At 53.7% G+C, this 15,122-nt stretch overlaps 1 protein-coding gene across 1 annotated transcript in view; it reads right to left on the bottom strand.

Moving 5' to 3' along the window:
* Positions 1-13,577, bottom strand: part of STK40 (serine/threonine kinase 40) — a 39,116-nt gene extending 25,539 nt beyond the window's left edge. The window contains exon 1 of the mRNA XM_046013920.1: positions 13,387-13,577. The gene's annotated coding sequence lies outside the window, so the exon portion shown is untranslated. The remainder of the gene's footprint in view (positions 1-13,386) is intronic.
* Positions 13,578-15,122: the final 1,545 nt, after the last annotated feature.

Below are 15,122 nucleotides of genomic sequence, written 5' to 3'. Positions count from 1 at the left end.
ACCCAAACTGAGAGACATGCAGCAAAAACATGCCTGTAGGCTTCAAAAACACAGTGACGGGGGCACCTGGGTAGCTCAGTGGGTTGAGCCTCTGCCTTCGGCTCAGGTCATGATCCCAGGGTCCTGGGATTGAGAGCTCCTTGTTGAGAGCTCCTTGTTGGGCTCCCTGCTCAGAGGGGGGTCTGCTTCTCCCTCTACCCCTCCCCCCGCTTGTGCTCACACACACACACTCTCTCTCTCTCAAATAAATAAAATCCTTTTTTTCCCTTTTTGGGTGGGCAGTAAAGCAAGGTTTATTGAGGTATAGCAAAGTGATAGTACAAAGCTCCCAAGGAGGGAGGGGACCCGAGGGAGTTGCCCTCTAATAAATAAAATCTTAAAAATAAATAAATAAATAAAACACTGACTGTGGAGCCAGTCTAGCTTAACGGAGCCTAAAGACATAAGACAAGTCAATGCAGTGTGTGATCCTGGGGGGTGGGGGGCAGGCATAAAGGATATGGCTGGGCAACTGACAAAATCTAAATACGGACTGTGTGGATGTTAAATTTCCTGAATTTGAAAAGTGCACTGTGGTCACATGGGAGAACGTCCTTCTTAGGTGTGAGTCGCTGAAGAGTTTGGGGGTGAAGGTCACGATGCCTGCAACTGACTCTGAGGTCAGAGACAGGAGAAAGAGCGAGCTGCTGGAGCTGCTGGACAGAGCAGCTCCCAAAGCCCTGCAGGAATGTGCTGTCCAGATTCACAGATTCAAAGGGACTCCCTGTGGGGACACAGTCCACAGTGGCACAATGGGGGATCTCATCCTTGTTGGGCAGAGGCGGGCTGGCAGGAACCACGTCTTGAATGCCTCCCACCTTCAGCCCCTGCAAACATGGTGCTAAAGGGAAGAAAGAGGCCTTTGTGCCATCTCCAGGTCTGCCACCTGGTGGCATCTTTCTGCAGCACATCTTCAAAGGGTTCCACCCCGCCTCAGGTGCAAGGCAAGAGGGACACTGCTCTAGGGGGCCCATCAGGAAGGGCACAGAAAGACTCCATAGAAGACCCACCTCAGCTACCTCTGTAACGGTGGCCTTGAGTAACAGATTCTAGCACCTTGCACTTTCTCCTCTGCTCTGGGACCTGGGCCTGCAGTGTTTCTGTCCATCTCCGCCATGGGGCTCCTCTGATACCCTTCTGGTCTTCAGAAGGAAACCCCAGCTCCTCAGTGAGCCTGGCCAGACCCAGGCTACCTGTCCAGCCTCACTGCCTTGGGAGGCCACCTAAATCCAGCCACACCAAATGACTCACAATTCCCTGAGTGTGCTGTGCACACCCTTGCCCTGCCCTCCTCTCCCGGGTTGGCTCATCCTTCTCCCTCGGTCCTCACTGCAGCAAGTCCTTTCCTCCTCCAGCTGCCAGAGCATCTGAGCATACCTCTGTCCCCTCCCACTGTCCTGTAACCACTGGTTTAATCTGACTCCCCCCACCAGTGAGGGAGCAACTCCCGTTCATTGCTGCTTCCCTGCACATTGCCCAGGGCCTGGCACACTGCTGAATGAGAAAACAGAGTGTAGATCTGTTTGTTATGCACCTGGAATGCATAAGAAGCCACACTGGGGCAGGGGACAGAGATCACCCAGCTGGAGGCTAGGGCTGGAGTGGGGCCCAGCAGTGAGGACGGTTGGTCCACCAGCTCATGGCAGGAGACAGAATCCAGGATCGGATCACAGCTATACGGAACTGGGCTGCAAGGGTGCTGGGAACCATTTGTCCAGGCAAAGTCCTATGTCAGAAATGCTTGGATGCCTGGGGCAGGGAGGGTGCCAGGCTGGCTGCTGGCCAGGTGGTGTGCTTAGCCAGTGTCTGTTGCCAGAGAGCGGCCCCCACCGAGGAGTGAATTCATTCATAGCATGCCTGAGGCTTGGGCCCAACCTCTTACTGGCAAAGGGACACACTAGCCCCCTTTCAGCTGAAGCCAGCAAAAAGATCTGCTCTCCCGCAGCAAGATGTGGGCGCACGTGAATGACGGCGTGGGCTGCCCCTCACACCAGTGATCGGTCCTCTGGGTCACTCTAGGCTCGTAGTGCGAAGGTCCTTCTATGGGTCAGAAAAATTCCTAGCACTCTTGCTACCCCCAGAGAAGAGAACCTGGGGCTCAAGTCTGCATTTTATCTGACTACACCTGGAAAGAAACACCAAGGCTTGAGGTGAGCAGTGTGAAATCTAAGAGATGACCCGACTAAGGCCTGTGGCTCTGCTTAGTAGACCAGACCCCCTCCACACTTGAGGTCTGACAATTCCCTGGAAACTTCCCCAGGCTCCTTCCTGGATGGTGAATTTCGGACTCAGAACCCACATGGGAGGCCCACAGCCTCAGTGAACTCTCACAACAACTAACTTTTGCACACGGCTCTGTAGTTTACAAAGCACTTTCCAATACATGACTGTAACTGACCCATGCTCCTGCCCCCCACCACTACCACGGAGTACAGCATTCTCTAGAAAAAGAAATGGAGACTCAGAGATCCTGAGACCTGCCTAAAGTTACCGGACTGCTTGCTCAAAGAGGAGAGATGTAGACACAGGTTTTCCAGCTCTGAATTCCATATTCTTTCTTCCTCCACTGGTCCTTTCCCACCTGATGGCTGCGGGCCTAGGAGTGGCAGCCACAGAGAGGACAGTGCCCTCTGGGCTTCCTTATTAGCAAATGTTCTCCTGGAATTAGGGAGCTGCCAGCCAGAAAGCTGTAGGCAAGCAGGGAGAGAGGGGCCGAGCTTGTCCCTGGAGAAGGTGTTTTGGGCCCCCAATCAGGTCTCTCTGGAGAGAGGGGCCAAGCTGAGGGTTACTGAGATATCCTTCTACCAGCCAACAAGTATGTGTCCCCCACCCCTCCAAGACCCAACCACTCTGGGAGCCACCCTCACCGCACCCCAAAACTCACATGTAGATATTTCTACCAAGGCTCCCAACTTCCAACCTGCTCTCCAACCACAAAGTCAACTCAGGGAACCAAGAGGAATTCGTTGCCCATGGAACCAAGTGTTTCAAATAGTAGACCAGTGACCCAAATGCTAGCTGGGAGAGCAAGATGGATCTTGAGGTCAGGTAAATCCAGATTCAAATTCCAGCTTTTGTCACTCACTTGCTTTGCTTTCCTGAACTAGTCACCTACCCCTCTGTGAGAGCGAAGCCTAGAGACCCTGGCCAGCTCACCAGGCCCACAGGAGGCTGCCTGAGGCCTGATCTCTTCGCCTCCTGCTAGGTGGAAGGAAGGGGGGGCTCTGTTTGTCAGCTTTTCCTTTGAGTTTTAATGACAGCCACCCCCGAAGTAGGCACAAACCCTCTCCCTGGGAGCCTGAAGGCTATAAGGAACCTCTCCAGGAACCCATTGGAAGCCATTTGCTTCCGAGCTCAGGATGGAGCTGGGGGGATGGGGAGGCGGATTAGTAATCCCTTGGCTTCAGCCAGGACTCCCTGATGACAAAGATTCATGCATGCGCTGTCATCTTCACTGTTCCAAAACAGTGTGATGATTTTGCTCATTTTTAAAATGCAGGCTATGTATAGCTCCAATTTGTCAAGAATCCGTAACATCACATCATTCCCTAAACGTCGTGCTTTAATGCCTTGGGGGTACCCAGTGAACTGGCTGCTTCTAAGGCAAGCCGGGCTCCCTCTCGTGGCCCAGGGTGAACCCCACCCCCCTGCTCTCCGGCATGTGGGAGAGTACCTGCAGCGGCCAGAGAGGAAGTGACTCAGCCCAGTGGGAAGTGGGAGGGGCGGCTGGAGCCAGGGCCCTGTGCCCAGCCTGCTCCCCCTCAGCACATCCGCACCAGACCCATCCTCTGTGGCCGCCTTTCCCCACGGGACTCCAGTGTGGCCGGCACAGCCAAGGGCCCAAAGACCCCCTGCTCACAGCAGACCCAGTGTCCGCAGTTCGGAGGTTCAGCTCCCGTCTCCTTAAGGAGGCCAGAGTCACATACAAGGAGATTACGTAATCAGGGATGTCCCTCTTGGTCCCACTGCCCCAAGGAAGTCCCCACTGGGCCCCTCCATGGGGGCAGGGGGCAGAGAGTCTGGAGGCAAAAGGCTCGTGGGCAGAAGGATATGTTCCCAAGTGACTCTGGGAGAACGGGCTCCAAGGCTGTGCACATGAAGGTCGACTCGTGGGCCCCTTGAGGGAAAAGACATATGGAGAGGAGACCAGTCCCTGCAGACGGGGCAGAGGGCCTCACCGGCAGCCACTCTGAGAGCAGCTGCGCCAGTCCTGCCACCAGCTCGCCCCTCCCAAGGGCCTCCGGAAGCAGCTGATGTGACAACAAATAATCCGTCACTGTGTGTGGGTGTCAGAGGAGGAAGGGATAGACTTAGTAGCTCTTTCTGGGGCTGTGCTGCTCTGGTATCTCCCATCCAGAGCAGCCAGGCCTGGGAGATGTTCCTGGGGGCCCCCTGGCTCTGCAAGGGGGTCTTCTGCCTTGGGCAGTGAGGCCAGACCAGGTCACTGACAGCCCTCCCCTTTCCTGCCAGCTTGCCCTGCTACTAAGGGGACCCATTTGCAGCTCAAGCCATCAGTGACTGCCTTGTGCGGTGACTCAGCCAGGGAACCAGGCCTGCCACGGAGTCCCACGTGGAGTTTGGGTTCTTGCCGCCCACAATGGCCCAGATCACGCAAGGAGAAAAGAGCAAGTGACTGAAGAAAGGCTGGCTGAGTCTGAGAGCCACCTTCGTGTCCGTGGTGCAAGCTCAATCTGCTTCTCAGCCCGCCCCTGGCTCACCTAGAGGAGAGGGATGGCGCCGCCCCTGCACAGGGTTCCCTGAGGACTGTGTGGGGGAGGCGCTAGACAAATGTTCCGTTTCTTTCCTTCCACCCCAGATTTCCAGAGCAACAGACGGGGAAAGCCTGGGCCAGGCCCAGGTACATGTGATTTTCAGTCTTTATACTGTTATTGTTGTTGCTGCTTTTGGTGGGGGGTGTGGGTGGGGGGAGGGGGCAGAATCTTAAGCAGGCTCCATGCCCAGCACAGAGCCAACACAGGGCTCCATCTCATGACCCTGAGATCACACCCTGAGCCAAACTCAAGAGCTGGATGTTCAACCGACTGAGCCACCTGGGCGCCCCTCTCTTTATACTGTTTTTAACAGCAAAAATCACTATGCCATCATCCTGTAAGAAAGGCAATTTGGACTGGGGTCAGCAAACTGAGTTAACTGCCTCCATCAAAAATTAAATTCAATTAAATTTCACAACTTTCACAATGAATAATACAGTTCACGAATGCTGCTGGCTGTGGCAGCTCAGAGGGGCAGGACAGCACAGGCTCCGGCAGGAGGGGCCATCAGAGTGCCCCTCAGTGAGCCATTCAGACGGTGGGCCTCTGTGAGACTCTCACCTGTTCTGAGCCACCGAGAAGCCAGCCAGGGCCAGTGCTGAGGTCCAAGAACTACCACTGACACTCAGTGGTTCTCACAATGTGTTCTCACTCATTGTGTTCTCACAATGGTGAGAACACGCTCATCACACGTCTACTTGCTTGTCTCTTGGGAGGGGGAGCTCCTATGAGTGAGGCCCACGCCTTGGCCACCTCAGAATCCCCTGCCCAGGCTTGGGAGGTGTGCAGAAAGTATGTGTTGAAACCACAGCCAACAAAGTTAAAAAAAAAAAAAAAAGCACACCTCAGGCCCAGCCTTTCAGTTCTAGGGATTTACCCTACACATATATCCATGCAAGTTCACAAAGATATATGTGCCCAATGAAGGTTCCTGTAGAACCATGTGCAGCTGCAAAACCACAAAAGATAAAACCACAAAAACCAAAATATGCATGCACACGGATATCCACACAGGAAGCACTTTACAAGTCCACCAAGAAAGGAATGGTTCACTACATCACGTTCCATTCTATGGAACCTACATGCAGCCTATAAGACTAGGTCCACACCTGCTGATAAAGATGCCTATGGTATATTGTGTTTTTTTAAAAAAAAACCCAAACAACAAACCAGTACTATTTGTATATGATATGATCCCATTTGTGTAAAGAAAAAAAGATTATACACACACTTGAATATGCACAGGAAATTTCTAGAAGAAACACAACAAGTGGGTACCTCCAGGCAGGACGAGGGATCCAAGGAAGGGAGAGAGAGTTTTATTTTATATTCTTCCATAGTGCTTAACTATTTTACCACACACTATTATAACAATACATTTTTTTAATCTAAAAATTTTTTAACCCATTAGAATTGTTAAGAGGAGTAACGGGCTCAAGGCAGGCCGGAACTCAGGGAAGGCATACTTGAGGGAGGACAGCATGGGCCGCGGGTGGAAGCAGGAGTGTCCAGAACGCACCAGCCTGGGTGCCACTGCGAGGCCACATCAGGAGGGTCGGGCGGAAGGGACAAAAGCACTGCCGGTACACTGAAGCTCCCTCAGGCAGCTTGCACACATGCCCATAAGGAACTTCCCGCTTGCCAGCTGGTATCCATCCAGGCTGGGAGGACCACCAAGACATTCAGACTGGAGACCTGGGAGCTGGCTCAGGACACCTCTTTCGGACCACTCCCAGACCCGCTAGCAAAGAGCTGACTCGGACCTCACCAGAGCTGGCCCTGGATCCTGGCTGCAGGCCAGGCACTAGGCTGAACCTGTGATAGACAGTAGCAGCTCGTGCGTAATCCTCATTACTACCTTAGGAGCAAGGAGCAAAGTGTCCATTTTACAGAGGAGGAGATGAGGCTGAAGACAGGCAGTGACTTGCTCAAGGTCACTCAACTGGTGAGTGGCAGAACTGGGTTTTGAAGCCAGGTCTGATCTGAGCCTAGGCCCTTAACTTCTAGGTGATACGGCTGCAAGTCTCCTTACCCACTCCCCACAGGCCAGGAGAGGGAGGGACCTGCCTGCAGGAAGGGGCAGTTCCAATCTTCTGGCAAAGAAGGGACTGCTTCAGCTTTGTCAAAGACCCTTCCTATAACTCCCTGATTCCAAGATTCCGCGTGGGCTGGACGCCCTGGGGCCAGAGCTGGCCCAAGCTGAATGGCCTGGCGTGGGACCTAGAGTCACCCAAGTGTAGGCCGGAAGTCTGGCTCTGCTCCTACCGACTGTGAAACAGTAGACCAGTTACTTAGCCCTTCTGGGCCTGGGGTTCTCCTCTATAAAACAGAGGCACCCCTCCTTCCTTAGATTTTGAGAAATAATTTACTATGTACTGAGGAGTACTTAGCAAAGGACCTGGAAAGTGGTGGCAATCTCTCTTTTCTGGCTAGTTTCCTTCCTTTTCCTTCAGGAGGAACTGCGCTGGGAGAGCAGTCCGAAGAGAATGCATCCTGGGGAACTCCCGCCAAACGCAGCACCTCCAGGCGCCCACAGCGACTGCAGAAAGGAGCAGGATCCTTGTTCTCTAGAGCTGGCAGAAGCCAGAAACAGGGTTCCAAAAGCTCCACGGAATTTGGGGCTAGCCAGTCCTAAGGTCTCCCAAGGAACCAAGCTTCTCTCTAGAAGTACCTGTTGTCCCCTCATCACACCTCAGACTAGCTCTGGCCCAAACCTAAAGACAAACGACAGGCACACCAGCCCTATTCTGGCCAATTCCCACTACAGTGTCTGTGCCCCTTTGTCTTCCTCCCTGATGCTTGGGTCACAGACTCTTTAAAAGTTAAACATTTTCTGTCTCTTTTGCCAACTAGGTGACAGTCTGTAAACGTATTCAGAGGGGACAGCTTTGTTATGAATAACAAGAACCCTTCTCAGTTTTCTCTGGGGCTTTCCAACAACTAGAGTTTCTTTTAAATCGTCAGGCCTGTGTATTACTGCGCTGTGTAAGCTCTGGGGAGCTTGAACTCACTCCCCAGGTAGACCACCATGAATCAGAAGATGACCACCATGCGGCTGTAGTTTCTTCAGGGGGAGGAGGAGTCAGTGCCCCCACAAGAAGGGGCACCTCAACCCCAAAGAATGCCTTTGCTTGCTGGACCCAAATCAGGCTGCTCCAGTTTATGAAAAGGGAGCTTAGAAATTCTTTAAAAAAGTAATAATAAAAGGTACTCTTTGAAGCAGCAACCTCTCTTCTAGAATCCTGCAGATTCCGGCAGATCCCTAAGGTGGGCAAAATCATCTGGCAGTCACTACAGCTCTGTCTAGAGAGCAAAAGACAGAGAATCGCCTAAGGTCATCAGCGCAGAGCCTGCTGAATAAGTTAGACACACTCATAATGAAAACTGACCCGAGCATCCACGAGCCAGAATGGAACCATTGCTAAGGCAGTAAGTAAGCACGCATCACCATCCCAGATCTTGATGACAGAGCCTGAGAGGATGTGCAGCGTGGCTGTGGGCCCTGGGTCACCTGCAAGGCCCCAGTCTCATCTGAGCAGGTGGAGGAGGAAGACTTGCTCTGATTTCAGGCCACTTTCTCTTCTACCTTCTTGACCCCACAACCCCAAGGACAAATCCTGTGAAAATCTCCCTAGGACCAAAGGGCTTGTCTGAAACTCTGTACCCTCTCCATAGCACAATCAGATTCTGGTCTAGCTCTACACTCCCGTTGAGCTCAGGGGTACAAGGGCATAGGGGCAACTCCTTCTCACCTCTCTGGTGGCTCTGAGTCCCAGTGGCCTCTGGCAGACCTCTCCTTCTAGAGAAGAGGGAGGAAGTCTGCTAATCCAGCCTAGGGAGTAAATCCAATCTCAAATTCTCTTTCCAGATAAGATCTCCAGGGAGTACTGGGAAAGCCATCTCTCCCCTGAGGGTGCTGTCCAGGACCCCATCAGCTCAAGCAGCGTGGAGAAGGGCTGCTCTGCAGCCATCCAAAGGCTGGAGAAATTATAGGAGTTCTGCAAACTCAGCCAGCTGAGTTTCTGAAATGCTGTACAAGGTCACCTCCCTGGGCAAATCTGGACAGAGGAAAGGTGAAGGGAGGGAAGCTGCCTTTCTCCCAGGCGCTGACTCAGGAACAACCAGAAGGAAGCCTGGCCTGAAGCTGGAAAGGGTGCCACAGACTTTGTAACTGATCCTCTCTGGTGAGATGCTCTCAGGTCTTACTGAATGGAGCTGGTGGGTTTCACCAGCCACTGTCTTTCAAGTCTCCCTCTCTCTACGCTATCATTCACTCTGTCACCCAAACCAGGTACCTTCTCATCACCTCCCACTGCTGCTCCTCCCTCAACCATCACTTCCAAACATTTCCAGGGTCTGACCAATTTCTCCCCAAAGAGCACCCGCCCTCTCCATCCCAACTGCCTCAGCCTGATCCAGGCCCTCAATAGCCCTTGCTCTGAGCATTGGAGCAGCCTCCCACTGGACTGCAGACTAGCTCTCTCCCCAGTCCACTCTCTCCCTGCAGCTAGATGGCTCTGGCTGGGGAAGATGTGGGTCTAACGGTGCTTCCCCCACTTAAAACAAAGCATCCCACTGCAAGAGAATAAGAAGTTCAAGCATCTTGGACTGGCGCTGACCTCTCCCAACACATCCCACAGCCAGGTCCCTTTACGCCCTGTGCCAGAGCCTCTGTGGTTTCTAAAGTCGCACCCACACCAGCATGCATCCCAGCCCGTGCCACGCGGCTCCCTTGCCCAGGGTGCCCTGTGAGCCCTCGGAAAACTCTCCTCACCATTTGGGAGCCAGTTAACCTCTAAGGGCTCTCTGACATTCTCCCCAATCTCCTCCTTCTCCCCCCGTGGAACTGCTCCTTCCTCTTGGTTTCCACCACACGCCGCACAGACTGCTGTGAGACTTGCCAAACCATGCAAGTGTTAATTGGTTAGGAGCCTGCCTCATCCCTGCTGGACTGCAAGTTCCTCCAGGCCAGGGGCTGCCTCTCCATCCGCCTTCCACCACATACGGGGGCTCAGGCGTGGGCAACGGGGGCTCTCGATTTTGAGCCCCTCTACACATCAGTGTGTGTGATGCTTCTTGCAGCACCTACCTCAGATACGACCAGGGTCACTAAGAGGGACACACCCAGAAGAAACTCTAAATACCTTTTTTCTCGTGAATACTTTAAAACATGGTATTTTTTTTCCCTCAGCACTCCTTCTATTTAAAAAAAAAAAAATTGGTTCTTTCAAAGAGCTGAGCTGAATCATCCACAGGGCTCCCATACAGACTGGGTAAACTCCCCACAGATTTCCTTTTCAGAAGAATACAATAAAATCCTGTGATCTTGTGATCCCACAGGACACTTTCTGACAGCGCCATGGGGCGCAGTTCAGCTCTTTCTTGGAAGTTCTTTCCTCCGGTCTGTAATAACACTTACCAAGTGTTTCTCACTCCATGTGTGCTAAATGCTCAACCCACAACATCTTAATCCTCACAACTGCCCTCCTAGGGAGGGGCCTTGCTGTCCCCACTTTAAGGATGACAAAGCTGGGCATGGAGAAAAAAAGTGACCTCTAGTGACCAGCAGGGCTGGGACTGGAACTCAGATGTGTCTTACTGCAGAGCCAAACAGGCTCTTTTTTTTTTTTTTTAAAGATTTTATTTCTTTATTTGACAGAGAGAGACACAGCGAGAGAGGGAACACAAGCAGGGAGAGAGGAAGAGGGAGAAGCAGGCCTCCCGCGGAGCAGAGAGCCCGATGTGGGGCTCGATCCCAGGACCCCGGGCTCATGACCTGAGCCGAAGGCAGATGCTTCACGACCGAGCCACCCAGGCGCCCCCTAAACAGGCTCTCAGTAACAACAGTGTGCTGCCTTCCCAGGTCTAATGAAAAAGACACAGGGGAGCAAGGGCAGCACCCCCTGCGACAGGCCTTCTGAGAGGGCAGCCTTACCTTCCCAGCTATTCAAGTGACCTGCGACCCCAGGAAGAGAGGGGCACATGTACCAGGCATTTCTTTGCTGGGCGAAGCTCAGACCAAAGCAGGTAGCTTGACACCTGCCACCCTGTGCCTACAGTGCTTTCTTGGCACAGAGTCTCCATCCTGGCACCAACTCTCCCTGGTCAGGGGCCTGCAGTGGCCTCTTGAGAGGAATCTAGTCCTTTAGGCTCTCCTCTCCTCTGCTGGGACTGACTCCAGGCAGATCATCCTAAAACACAGATCCAATCATGTCACTCCTCCACTTGAAAACCTTGTCACTGCCCTTGGCATAAAGTCCTAACCTGTTAACGTGGCATTTCCTTGTCACCTACACTGCCTTACCTGTACCATGCTGACTTTCATACCACCACATGGCACAATCTGAGGTTTCTGGAATAAACTATGCACATACTCAGGGACACCTGGCTGGCTCCGTCAACGGAATGTGTGGCCCTTCATCTAGGGGTTCTGAGTTCCAGCCCCATACTGGGTGTAGAGATTATTTAAATGAAGAAATTAATTAAAGCTTTCAATTTAGGGGCGCCTGGGTGGGTCAGTTGTTAAGCGTCTGCCTTCGGCTAAGGTCATGGTCCCAGGGTTGGGCTCCCTGCTCAGCCGGAAGCCTGCTTCTCCCTCTCCCGCTCCCCCTGCTTGTGTTCCCTCTCTTGCTGTGTCTCTCTCTGTCAAATAAATAAAATCTTTAAAAAAAAAAAAAACAACAAACAAAAAACAGAACACCTTTCAATTTAAAACACAAACTATGCATGTACTTATCTCTAGGGAGAACACCTTATCCTTTCATACTCACTGGTCAAGCCTTCCCATCCTTCTGGACACAGCCCCACTGTCATCACTTCAGCCAAGGCTTCCCAGGACCCGCTCCCCCACCCAGGCTGGGCTCCCACAACCCTCTGTGCCTGCTGCTACTAGCCTTTTTACACCTTATTTCAACTACTTGTTTACAGGTCAGGCGCCCTTAACCAGACCACCAGCTTCTTGAAATAAGTTATCAAGTATCATGTGACCGGCATGGTTCTGTGTGTTTTACATGAGTTAACTTTTTTTCTTTAAAGATTTTATTTTTAAGTGATCTCTACCCCCAATGTAGGGCTCGAACTTACATCTCTTGAGATCAAGAGCCACAAGCTCAGGGCACCTGGATGGCTCAGTCGACTAAGCATCTGCTTTTGGCTCAGGTCATGACCTCAGGGTTCTGGGATCAAGCCCCCCAATGGGGCTCCTGGCTCAACAGGGAATCTGCTTCTCCATCTCCCTCTCTTGGGCGCATGCCAGTTCTCTCTCTCTCTTTCTCAAATAAATAAATACAATCTTAAACAAACAAACAAACAAAGAGTTGAAAGCTCCACTGACTGAATCAGCCAGGTGCCCCTACATGTGTTGACTTTTTTAATCTTTACAACAACTCTATGTTATTACCCCTGTTTTACAGATGAGGACACTGAGGCACAGAGAGGTTATACCACTCGTCTACTGTCACACAGCTAGAAAACTGCAGAGCCAGAATCTGAACTCAGGGAGTCTGACTCCAAACCCCACTCTTCACCACTATACCAGAGGGTCCATGCTTCTCCAGGCAAAGACACTGTTATCATGTGGGGAATGAATTAACAAATGAGGGCTACCTCTGCAAACCACTGTCACAGCAGGCGCACAAGGAGTCCTGAAGCAGCTCACAAGCACTGTTTACAAACAAGGATTCTCTGGCCACACAATTGCGTATTCTGCTCTTCCTTATCTCATGCAAAGCTAAGCCAAGAGGAAAATGTGCCCAGCCCAGGGTGACTACCTTCTTCCCCACTGCTCTCAAAACCACGCAAAGCCAACCGGTTTCTCCCGTGACTTAAAACAGAGCAAAGTCTATCCTGCCACCAAAGGCAGCTGTCATCTCTTCCTTCCGCCAACAAACGGGTATCAAACCTAGGGAGTGGGGGTTGGCAGAGAACGCAGCGTCGGAAATCCCAAAGCCCTTACCCACAGCCCGGAAGGTGTGGCCGAGTGGTGTGGGAATGGGCGGGCCTGACCTGGCACTGCAGGTGACACTGACCACAGCGGCGTGCTATCTCCCAGGAAAAGGCCAGCCAAACGCAGCACTGGCATCCAGGTAGCTCTGACCCGCACCTGAACGCCTCCCGCGATGCCCAAATTTCCTTAACTTTGACGGATGAGAACTCCTGGAGGAAGCCGTGGCTGGCCCGCCCTGGGGACTCCTTCTAACTTTCAAGTCCCTCTCGGGATCGGGAGGAAAGCATGGAGAGCCAGAGGGTGTCTCTTGGGGCTAGCTGAGTTCAAACGGCCGTGCCCTCACTACTGGCCGAATGACTCCGAGAAAGGCTGGCAGTGCCCACCTCCCGGAGCTCCGGCCGGACGGAGTCTCCCCGCGGCCGGCCGGTACCCCGCGCACAGCAGCCCCCGGCCCCGCCGCTCCGGAAGGGCAGACCCCAGCAGAGGAGGGGGCGTTCGCTGTTGCCGTTTCTGTCGCACCCGGACGGCCTCGGGGTGTCACCCGGGTCCCACCGCCACGGCCGCTGAGGCCCGCCCCGCCAATCCGCACCGCCCCCGCCTGGCTCCGGGCTCCGGGACCCCCGCCCTCACCTTCCCCCGGTGCTCAGCGCTGCTCGCCCATAGTCCGTAGCCCGGAGCCGGGACTGCTCGGCGCTCCGTCCCGGGGGGCCGGGGCCGGGCCGGGAGCGTGGGAGCCGCTCACCGCCGCCTCCCAGCGCAGCCACCCGAGCCGCCACCGCCGACGCCGCCTCCCTCCATGGCTGCGGCGCCGCCACCTGACAACGGAAGTGACGCACCGCCCCCTCCTCTCGGGCCAGAGCCGCAGACCCACCCCTCTCCCCGAACCCCGCCCCTCTCCTGTGTCTGCAGCCCCGCGGCCTCGGGATTGGGGCGCCATCTTGAGGATGGGCGGAAGCCTTCAGGCGGGAGGCTGAAATCCGATTGAGGATTGGCTCAGGATGGGGACTGGGCCGAAACCTGTAACAGGATTGGAGGCTGCCTCACTAAAGGGGCGGTACTTACCGCTTATCTACGTCTGCGGTGAGGCTGGGACGCGCACACCGCCCGCGTCCCGACCCGGCAGGACCTCGCGTGCCCTACACTCGCCCTGCCGGGTTGGGAGAAGTCTCCGGCAGTTGCAAGATCGGCCAGTTGCAGTGTATTTGTCAGACAAATGGCTCTTCCTTGATCCCCATTTCTCGGTTTCTGTAGCTCTGTGCGGGGAGCGGCTGCAGTTGGACTCAATGAAATCACAGGAATTCCCGTCTCAGCCCTCACAATTTATTTCACCCAGCGCCCCTCGCCTTTGTAGAAACCCCGCTCCAACCTGAAGATCCCTGGAGCCTTGACCAGGGACGTTTACAGTGAAGAGGTCCTTTTCACAATTCCAACCATCTAACCTCTCAGTCCCTCCTGCTGCAGTTTCGGTCCCTTTCTCCTCCTCCTCCAGCAACCACGCCCTCCATGAATCAGCTTCTTGCACCAGCAGATGAGCCCTTTAAAGGGATTGCATCAGGCGGGTGACTCACGGAGGCCCTCTGAGAGCCTGGCTTCCCTCCTCTGGCATCCAGAAGCAGCTAGAAGGGCTCAGTAGCAGTGGCACCAACGGCCGTGGCCCCAATCCTTTGTCTCAGAGGTGTGAGCCAGTGTGCTGGCCACATGTGACTGTCTAACTCCCGGGTGTCTTTCCGGCGGTCTCCTGCGTCACTCTGTATCCATGTGTGGGCATACATCTCCAAGCCTATGTGTGCTGCTGGGTTTTCCTAGGGGCGTGTGGCCAGGTGCTTCCCTGTATGTGCATTTGTGTCATCTCCACACAAGCCGTACCAGGACACGAGAGTCGGTGTGAATCTGGCCGTCTCCTCTGTGTCCGTCTCTTTGTCTCTCGGAACACCTGGCGCCCACTGGGCCGACAGGACTAAGTGACAACTGTAATCAAAACGGCTCCCTGCTGTTGTGTCACACGCTGTGTTAAGCACTTCAGAGGCATCAGTGTTGGGAGTCTGTTTACAGAAGCAGCAGCAGCTAGAGTTCTGAGAGGGGAAGTAACCTCTCCCAAGACATACAGCTAATAACGACAGGGTTGTCATTTGAACCAAGTCTGGCAGATTCCAGAAAGGCTAGATTTGAGTCCTTGCTGCGTCTCTCACAAGCTGAGTGACTTTGTGTGGGTTCCCTGACCTTACTACCATTCTGTGAGAGTAGGGATCACACTTCATGGGATCACTGAGAGGACTGGGTGAGGATGGAAACAGCTTCTCACAGGACCTGGCCAGTAAAAGTGCTCGCGCTCACCTCGGTAAGGTTGGGAACTGAAAGTCAGGCAC

The sequence above is a fragment of the Meles meles genome, chromosome 1 (genome assembly GCF_922984935.1).
Source record: "Meles meles chromosome 1, mMelMel3.1 paternal haplotype, whole genome shotgun sequence".
Lineage (NCBI taxonomy): Eukaryota > Metazoa > Chordata > Mammalia > Carnivora > Mustelidae > Meles > Meles meles.
Note: the sequence above shows the minus strand (reverse complement) of the source record. Positions and strands in the feature narration are given on the sequence as shown.